At 34.9% G+C, this 10,574-nt stretch overlaps 1 non-coding gene across 1 annotated transcript; it reads left to right on the top strand.

Annotated features, from left to right (window-relative positions):
• The first annotated feature begins 1,155 nt into the window (after positions 1-1,155).
• On the top strand, positions 1,156-1,229 carry TRNAI-AAU (transfer RNA isoleucine (anticodon AAU)). Its single transcript has one exon. It is a non-coding gene; the product is annotated as a tRNA-Ile (tRNA).
• The last annotated feature ends 9,345 nt before the right edge of the window (positions 1,230-10,574 follow it).

The following is a 10,574-nucleotide window of genomic DNA, read 5'->3' as shown; positions in this document are numbered from 1 at the left end:
AGATTTAAACCCCAAGTGGAGTAAATGAAGCTATTAGATGAGTCGTCAAACAATTTCTAACAGTTTCGACCAAATTTGATAGAGAAAGTAATGGAATTAACCTTTTATTATTTTTTTTACACTAAAACGAAAATTTAATACTTTACCTTCCTTTCTCTTTCAAATATTTCATAACAAAGTTGAATTTTTTATCCTATTTTTAATGAGTAGAAATCGTTGAGAAAAACAAAGATCAATCTCATTTTATTTCTTTTTTCTTTTTATAATTAGTGTCACTTTTTGTTTAATGGAAGATAATGAAAGGAGAAGATAAAACCATACTAGAGAGAGAAAAAAAATGAAAACATATAGTTCATCACTTACACGATCAAATGTGAAGATAAAGATATGGATTTCCTTCTACTCTACGTCTTTTGATGATAGGAAATTAATTAACAATGGTCAAAGTGCTTAGGAGAATATAGTACGATTAATATTAATGGTTCGACTAGGACCCTTAATTGATAAGACGAGAATAAAGTTCAGAAACGACATATAGCTAGTTAGTTAACCACAACATGTTTGTTATTCAAGAAAGTAATATTTTTAACAGATTTTGGTAAGGTTTAATAGATTTTTACATTTTCAGGTGAGAATAAGATTTGCATACACATTGTATTACAATCCAAACCTCACATTGGATATGTTGTTGTTTAGATTTTGGTAAGGTTTATCACCAAAAAAGGCCCAATTGTTACCGTTTGTAATTTATGTGTAAATATTATATATTGAATTTTCTTTGTTTTTTTGTGTCCTTTAATTTTTTGACTTTTTGAATTCATTTTGTGAAATACTTACCTCTGTCACTGCACGTAAAGTACCAGGTTAAAATTAGTCCAAAAGTTTAGTGCAAAGGGGTGTGTACCTTTACATTCTCATGTCCCTTAACTTTGATTTTAGATGTTACTATCGTTTTAATCTTATATTTTTCCTTTGAATATGCTTTGTTGGAATAGTTCAGTCGGAAAAGTTAATTATTATGAACCTAAAAAAATAGAGCTTTCCAAAAAGTATCCCAAGTTGAATTTAAACTTCCCATAGTCTTAAATTAAAACAATATGACAATTAATATGGTGGATAACTATTAATAAAATCATTTGGTTGAAGAAAAACAACGGCCCATTAGCTCAGTTGGTTAGAGCGTCGTGCTAATAACGCGAAGGTCGCAGGTTCGAGACCTGCATGGGCCATAAATTAAGTATGTTCATTTTCCCTTTTCCCTTTTTTTCTGTTAAATCACCTCTTTTTAAAAACAACTTCCTTTTCTTTCAAATATATGCAAAAGGAAATTCACTACTCAAATCAGCTTCCATATATTAGGAGTAATTTTATTTCCATATTGTCGTATGATACTGTAACTTTTAAAGTTTGCCTAAACAACACGGTATATATGTTTGCTTTGCCATTTTTAATTAAATTTCATATGAAAACAATTAACCAAAAAAAAAAGGCTCTATTAGCTTATTAGTTTACCGACGTTTTCGAATAGTAATTTTGGGAATTAATTTGAACGAAAAACTGAGAATCAATTGGAATATCATTTCATATATCTATTTTCAATTACTCCAACTATAAACTCCAGCAGTCTCGTCAACTAAAAAAAATGAAGATGAGGAGAGATTTTCGCTGGCACCTCAAATTGTAGAAATGAACCACGTAGCCATTATAAAGGCAGCTATTTAAGAATTAGCCGTGTGTCTTGAATTTCAGTTTTTCAATTCAAATTTTCGGGAGAAAAAATATCCTGAAGTTAATATTTTTTAGTTCAAAATTTCAGGACAATACAAGTATTGGTTAATCTCTAAATAACATTCATAAGAATGGGTATTTGTCACTTACCACCTCAAATTTGTAAAGCCCATGTCAGCAATAAAAATTGAAGAATTAACTAGACTAGCATCAAAATCCATGTGGTTAAGACAAATGTAAAGCCCATTTCCAGCCCAATGTAACAGAGCATACAGATGGACTTCTCGTTCAAGCCTATGGGCCTGATAATGAAGACAAGAAAAAGGAAAATATAGAGAGGATTGTTTGTACAGTTGAACAACTATAAATGGGTAAAATTAAAAAATAACCAGATTTACAAGTGGTAGTTGAAAAATAGCTACAGTTTCAAAAATAATCAAAATTTAGCTACTTTTTATGTAAAAATAAATCTGAAAGAAAACACTGTTCAAAATCTGGAAAATATTCCAGCATAATATACTGGAGTTCGAATTTTTTACATGTAAACTTCCAACATATACTGGAGTTCCAGCATAATATACTGGAGTTCCAGTATAATATGCTGGAAGTTCATACATAGGTGCTCCAGTCTCCAGTATATTATGCTGGAACTTTCCGTGTGCTGGAGTTCCATCATAATATACTAGAAGTTCATACACAAGTGCTCCAATCTCCAGTATATTATGCTGGAACTTTCCGTGTGCTGGAGTTCCAGCATAATATGCTGGAAGTTCATACACAGGTGCATCAATCTCCAGTATATTATGCTGGAACTTTCCGTGTGCTGGAGTTCCAGCATAATATGCTGGAAGTTCATACACAGGTGCACCAATCTCCAGTTTATTATGCTGGAACTTTCCATATTGCAGCAAAATAGTAGCTGCAATATAAATGGCTAGCCCATGCTATTTTCACACTATAAATGGGAGTTTTCTATTTAACCTAATTATTTGAGAATCACTTTGACATTTGAAAATCTGCTTTACAATTAATCCTATTTAAATAAAACAATTTTTAAATATCTATTATATGAGAGACTAAATTAAGTTTTCTACTTTGTTTAATGAAAATATAAAAATTAAAATCATAATATTCATAAAAAAATGTAATCAACGTACATAAACATAGTTAAACCAAAGTTATTAGACCCGTCATACTATTAATAGGTTTTTATACAATGATTTAAGTACGTCAAAACACATCGATCATCCGTAATTTTGGTAGATAATACTATTTTTTGGTAAACAAAATTAAGAGATAGATGTGTTATATACCAAGGGAGCTAATTGCCCCCTCCCCAGAAATCTAATCGAAATTGTAACCTAAAATACTCTGTAAAACCCTAAACCTCTCTCACCCCAAAATAAAAATTTACAAAAGAAAGTAAAAAACCAAAAAACTTACTAATGCATATCTGCATATGTACTGCTCTGACATATACGTAAATATTTAATCATAGTTCGTGAATATATATATTTTCTTTCACTTTAAATTTAAATTACGTATTGTTTTTGGACTTCGTTGGTGCCCTTTTTGTATCTTGAGGTAGAAGTACTTTATATGGAAGAGTATTTTCATGTACTTTTTCATATGAATCCTACTTATGCTTAGGTCTGCTAGTATTTCAGTTTCTTAAAAAGAAATAAGAGCTATAATTCTTGTTAAAGCACCTTATTTTCATGACCTCGTTTCAACTAACAACAACAAAAAAAAAATCGGTGTAATCTCACATACGTGGCAAATGAATACAATACAATTGAAATGGAAAATAGAAAGCTAATAGGACATGACCATATATAACTAATACTACTAGCGCTTGTGCAGTACGTAACTAATTCTATGACTTAAGGTAAGCAATAAATTTCTAGGAAGTTAAAGCCTTAGAATCAGTTAAATAACTTAAATTTGTATAATGTATTGTTGAGTTTGGGATAAAATGGTATCTTAATTGCAACATAACTAATGTAAAAAATATGAATATTAAAAATAGTAGCCAACCATTGTACTCCATTGTTAATGCTTAATATTATACTACTTATATTTGGGTAAATTTCACAAATGGTTATATAACTATGACTTTTTTTCATCAAAGCCATGTAACTTTATTTTTTCACACAAAAATCATATAACTATGACTTTTTTTTTTTCTCACTAAAGTCATCGAACTTTATTTTCTCACACAAAAATTATAAAACTTTCACTAACTCACACAAAAATCATAGTTGTCGGAAAACAAATTTTTCGGTAGTATTTTTTTTTAGTTTATATTTTTTTATTTTTTATTTTCAGTCTAATAAATAATTACCCAATTAAAATAGGAGAAATATAAGTATATTTTTAGCCGCTCTAAAAATTAATAGCTGATAATATATATATATATATATATATATATATATATATATATATATTTTGGCTTGCAAATGCAATTAGTTTCGGCCGACCGATTAATTTTATATTTTTTCTTTAAAATAGAAATGATCCAACCCAGTCTGACCCAATACCCCTATACGTAAGTTAAAAAAAATACTAAAAGTGAATTCTTCCTCCATAAAAACTTTGTTCAGAGTGCATGAGATTCTGACCAAACAAACAAAGAAATAAAAGGTATAATTAGAGTACACTTGAAATAAAAATGATATCATTTTGGATAAAAATCTTGAAAAAAATGGATAGAAGTATCATGTTTTGAAGGATTTACTATTCACTTTTAGTATTATTTTAATTTATATATATATGAGTATTGGGTCGGGTGGGCCAGGTCGAGTTGGGTCATCCCTATTTTAAGCGAATTATTATTTATCAGACTGAAAATAAAAAATAAAAAATAAAAAAATACTAATGAAAAATTATATTTTTCCGATCACTATGATTTTTGCGTGAGTTAATAAAAGTTGTATGATTTTTGTGTGAGAAAACATAGTTATATAATTTTGGTGAAAAAAGTCATAGTTATATGATTTTTGTGTGAGAAAATAACCTAACCAAACTACTGTTTAAAGCCTGAAAAACCAACATATCCTACTTCCTACGAAGAAAACATTGTACAAGGTTCAGAATCCAGAATATTGAGGAAACTGACGTAAGTGTTAGATTTATAGTAAATCTAATAGTTTCTTTTCCTCTTTATTCTAGTATATTCATAATATTTTTATGAAGACAACTTGGGATCCAAGATTTAAAAAAAGGATTGACGAAAGAAGTGTTTGATTTATTTCAGCACTAGATAGTTCACATGGGCTTCGGTCGTCGGCTTCTCTGTTATTAGGTCACCAGCTTCCTTGACCTATTGGTACTAGCAGGGTAAACCCTCACGTCAGCCCCCATACATGGTATTATGACTTTGCAGAGACCTCTGTTTTTGATAAACAATAGCCCGTTTAACCGAGTTTGTGGACAACCAATGATTATGGTGTGATAGATAGGAACCCTCCACTTTTAATATAATCCAAGGTCTCGGTTATAAACCCCTGGGAATAAAAAATATAGTATATAGCAAACGCTCTCCCTTGTACAATATTTCTTCCTAAATTACTAGACAAAATACATTGTATTTACATATGTATACAAGAAAAAAGTTACATATGCCTAAATCAATTTCTTGGATCCGTGAATATCTGTATATTTCTAAATGAGAGCCGTAAACATATTTTAATTGAGAAGTTGAATACAGTCTCTTCCTAGTTATACTGTATGTTTCTTCCTAACAGATTAAAAGCACCACTTAAATTCTCTAAGACATATGTACAATTTGAGTGTTCCTCCTCCCCCCCCCCCCCCCCCCAAGAATTGTTCATAAAATTAAATGAAAAACAGAATGTAACGCATGCATATATTTAAAGAATTCTTGCCCTATACGCAAGAGATTTTAGCAAGTGGTGATGATGACTAGAAAAGCAAAACAAAAATTGCTTATATTTTGGCAAGTCTTCACTGGTCAAGCACTTGATAAATAATACTCTATCTGTAACAATTTATGTGAACTTATTTTCTTTTTAGTTTGTGCCAAAAAGAATGACCACTTTCCTTCTTTGGAAACAATTTATCTTTATGTAATGATTTATAACCACATAAAATATATGTACCTCATTTTACACCACAAGTTCAAAAATCTTCTCTCTTTTTTTAAATTTCGTGCCCAGTCAAATAGGTTCATGTAAATTGATTGAAACGGAGGGAGTACTAATCATAACTGCCGGTGGAACCTTATGATGAACCAAAAATAGAAATAACAACAAGGTTTTAAAAAAATCATGGCCAAAAAGTAGACAAACCCTATGGCTTAGACATGAAAATATGTCAATCTCCCGTTTTTTCATAGGTTTTATTTATTGTAATAAAGCCACTTTAATCCATTATAATATGTACAATAAAAGTGCCCGTTTAAATTTTCCACATGGTGTTTGAGATATGATGAACCAAGACTCCACTTTCGGCAACAATATGAAATGGACAATTTGAAAGCATGTTCTGAAAATGACTGAAAAAGAGGAAATTAAGTTCTATTTCACATTGACAAATTAAACCCTACTTTCCTAGTAGCTTCATTATAATTGACTGAAATAAGGAAAAGTTGAATAAGCTCTGACTTAATTAAATCAAGATTAAGGACTTGGAAATCATGTTTTGAATTTTAGCCATTGATTATGACAGGCCTAGCTAGTGCTAAATCCTAAATATATAGCTCAAAGTCAAACTTGGCGCAGACTGATTTTATCTCTAAGCAAAGAGTTTAGTGTGTTATACCATACAAGAATGTTGAAAAAGCTAATTGATCCCTTAGTTCCACATTAATTGATCATGCAAGGGTCTTAATCAAAGTTTGTTTACTCTAAAAAAAAGAAAAGAAAAAAGGATAACAATTAAATTTGTAAGTAGTTTTAAGGATATGTAGATCAATTCGATACAAACGATAAATTGCGTTAGATTAAACAAATAAAGATATAGTAAATTCAAGCCACGAGAGGAGGATAATTCCAGCCTTGATGAAATATCCACCCTCGATCCGGGCTCGCAATGGCTAGCACTGCTGAACGAGAATAAGAGCTTTCAATCACAGTGAAAATAATAGTATATTGCTTTGGGATACGTATTACAATGTGTCCAATGAATAATCAGACTCCCTTTTATATAGTAAGGGAGTTTTACCCTAAGTACAATTCTATAAAAGGTAAAAATCTCCAGTTTAACTGATTACTGGATTCCCGTCGGTACGTGCCGAGATCTGCGCCGTGATAGCCGGTTGATGGAGGATATTACGGTCTCCCGCTAATCGTGTTCGATTGCCCAATAATGCTCTCCGAAGTCTCTTGGAATTTGAGCCGATCCCGGGGTCATGGCCTCGATATGCTCGAGGGCGGGCGTCATGGCCCCGGTGCCTGACTCGATGAGTCCCTTATCTCGATTCTGGTTCATTGTAATCGCATTTCTTTACTCGATTTATTTTATCGGGAACCGGGCTGGCTTATGGGTCCGGTTTCACCCGTATACAGATAGTTACCATGAAACCTTTCTCCGGTACAGGGATGAGCTTAGTCAACTCGAGGCCGAAGTCAAAGAGCTAGTTGAGAAGAGGGACATGTATAAGCTTCTCAGCGAGCAACGCGAAGGAAAAGTCAAGAACCTTCGAGCCGAGTTGGCCGTGGCTCAGAAAGAACATGCCAACCTGGTGGAACAGGTAAAGATCTTTGAAGTTAGTGATGACGAGTTAGACATGGTGACTAACGGTCAGAATCCGCAGGTCCAACAGAAGATTAATTGGGTCAACTAGCTTCGAGCTGAGATGGACGAGGTCAAGGCTATGGCCGAATAGTGGAAGGGAAAAATAAACCAATTGGCTTCGGATAAGGAGATTAACCGAGAGCAGCTGGCCTCGGCGGAGGCCCAACTTCTAGCGGTAAGGGAGAAAGCTAAGGTTCGGTCCCAAAAAATCGAAGACCTCCAGCCTCAACTGGGCTCGGCCGTTGCTGAACGGGATACCCTTGCAAAGGAGCTTAAAGCGGCCAAGTCAGTGGCGGAAATAACCAGGGCTGATGCTGAAGAGTTGGTGGCCCAGTAATAAGCTGACACTGTGGCAGCCTAGGACCGCCTGAAAGTTATTGCCGATTACATGAAGTGGCAGTCCCGAAGAGAGGCTCACGAGTAAGTTCATGCCTCGAGTTTTGACTAATCGGCCGAAATCAAAAACGTTAAGAGGTTCGAGGCCGAGGCCAAGAAGTTGGCATATCCCGAGGACGAGTAAGGCTCTGAGGGTTCCGGCAGATCCGAGGGCAGAGATAACCCCGATGGCCTCGGTGATGAGGCGAGCTCTGGCGATAGATCAGGCTTAGGTGCCTTGTAGATTTTCTTCATTTTTGCATTTTTGTATATTTTGTTGAGGCCGTTTTTCCTTTGTAAAGATCTTTATATATATACAAGGCTTTTATTTTTTTTCCTTTGGCAATTTTCATGTTTCGTTTCTTTTGGCTTTTTTTTTACGATTGCAAAGATTTCAATTGCCTTAGCACGTAGTAATAAGGTCTTGTTCGGAGGTTCGAACAAGGTTTGTTCTTGATGTGATTTTGTTTAGAACTCATGGGGGCTTGGTATGATCGGAAGCTTTCTTAAAGTGCTTAGAAGTTTTTAGATTATAATTTTGCCGAGGGTAGCCTTTGAACCGATTTGGTAATTTTAAAGGCCTTATGTTTTGATTACGGGTCTCGGACGTCTCCGAGCCGTTTCTAGGATGGTCATAGCCTTTAAAGTTTGGGTATTGCCCAATAGGCTTATTACCCCGGGCTTCGATACCCGAGCCATCCGGGCTTGCCCATGACGATAGTCACTGAATGGGGGTGGTAGTAGCCTTTAAAGTTCGAGCACTGCCTAATAGGCTTTTGTGCCCCTGGGCTTTGATAGCTCGAGCCGTCCGAGTTTGCCTTGGATAACAGTCCCCGAGTGTGGTGATCTCTTGGATCCGAATAGAGGTGGCCCTTACAATAAATCCTATCCACTAAGCTCAGACTGTTCGAGCAGAAAGTTTTCTTCCTTGCTAAAATCATTATCAAGGGTGATGGTGTAACGACTCGGTCGGTTGTTTTGAGTATTACAGTCATGTTCCCCCATTTACTGCTCAATTTGTGCTTTACAATTATTATATGACTTGCCAGGATAATTGGTTCGGGTCCAGTGAGGTCTTGGAATAAATGAGAACACTTAGTTCCAAAGTTTAAAAAACTTAAGTTGAAAAGGTCGGCTGGATGTTGACCTATGTGTAAACGACCCAAGAATAAAGTTATTATGATTCCAATAGCTCAATATGGTGATTTTGGACTTAGTTGCGTGTACGAAAAATTATTTGGAAGTCCGTAGCTAAATTAGGCATGAAATGGATAAAAATAGAAATTTAAGTTTGGAAGTTTGACCGGGGAGTTGACTTTTTGATATCGGAGTCAGAATCCAGTTGTGAAATTTTTTATAGCTCTGTTATATCATTTATGACTTGTGTACAAAACTTGTGGTCAATCAGAATTGAATTGATAGGTTTCGGCATCGAATGTAAAAGTTAAAATTCGTTAGTTTTCGTTAAGCTTGAATTGGGGTGTGATTTGTGATTTTAGCATTGTTTGATGTGATTTGAGGTTTCGACTAAGTTCGTATGATATTTTAGGACTTGTTGATGTATTTTGTTGAGATCTCAGAGGCCCCGGGTGAGTTTCGGATGGTTAACGGATCAAAATTTGGACTTAAACAACTGTTGGAATTTTCTGATGACTGTATCTGGTTTCCTTCATCGCATTCGCGAGGGGAGTCTCGCGTTCACGAAGAGGAAATTCGGACTGGCCCATTTTGTGCTTCACGTTTGCGAGGGGAGTCTCACGTTCGCGAAGAGAAAATTCAGACTGGCCTATTTGTCGTGATGGCACCTATCGCAGTACTAGGTTAGCCGACAACCTCAATAAAACACAATATCTCTTAAGTTTGAAAATATATTATTTAAATCCAGTGGAAAAATCTCATAAATACATATATAAATACACGTTCAAAGCCTGGTGTCACTGAGTACATGAGCATCTAAATGAATACAAAGTCTGACTGATTAAAAACATTGTCTGAAAATATAGAACAGTACAATAACTAAAAGGAAGAGATACAAGGTTAGCGGACGCCAAGCAGCTACCTTGCTAGTCTCCAACTGGTAACACACTGAGGTCTAACAGTCATCATGTATGGAAGCACCTGGATCTGCACACGAGGTGCAGAGTGTAGTATGAGTACAACCAACACAATAAGTAACAAGACTAACCTTTGGGCTAAAAGTGGTAACGAGCTCAGCAGGTCTAGTCCAGTATAGAAATAACAGTACAGAAATATAGGCATGCTTTCAAATTCAATAATTAAACGGTACTTTATATGGCCAATCCAGCCCAGGGAAGATCTATCCCATATATATATATACACACATCAACTGCCAGTCAGTGACTGAGTACCGTATAAGGCCAATCCATCCCAGGGGTAAATTTATCCCCAAATATATATGACTAGGACAATATCCATGTCTAGGGAAAATTCATCACAATCATAAATCAATAAGTCAAATCCACGCCCTAGGAAGTTTATCCCGAACATATATAAATAAGGCAAGTCCATGCCCTGGAAAGTCCACCCCGAATATAAATCATCTACGCTCACTGTGGGGGGTGGAAGCTTCGGAGGGGCTCCTTCAGCCCAAGTGTGATATAAAGTCGATATGGCCTGTTGTAGGCGGGCAGCCCCGATCTATATAAAGATAAATGCCTGTTGCAGGCGAGCAACCCCGATCCATATAATAATAA

The sequence above is a fragment of the Nicotiana tomentosiformis genome, chromosome 10 (genome assembly GCF_000390325.3).
Source record: "Nicotiana tomentosiformis chromosome 10, ASM39032v3, whole genome shotgun sequence".
Taxonomy (NCBI): Eukaryota; Viridiplantae; Streptophyta; class Magnoliopsida; order Solanales; family Solanaceae; genus Nicotiana; species Nicotiana tomentosiformis.
Note: the sequence above shows the minus strand (reverse complement) of the source record. Positions and strands in the feature narration are given on the sequence as shown.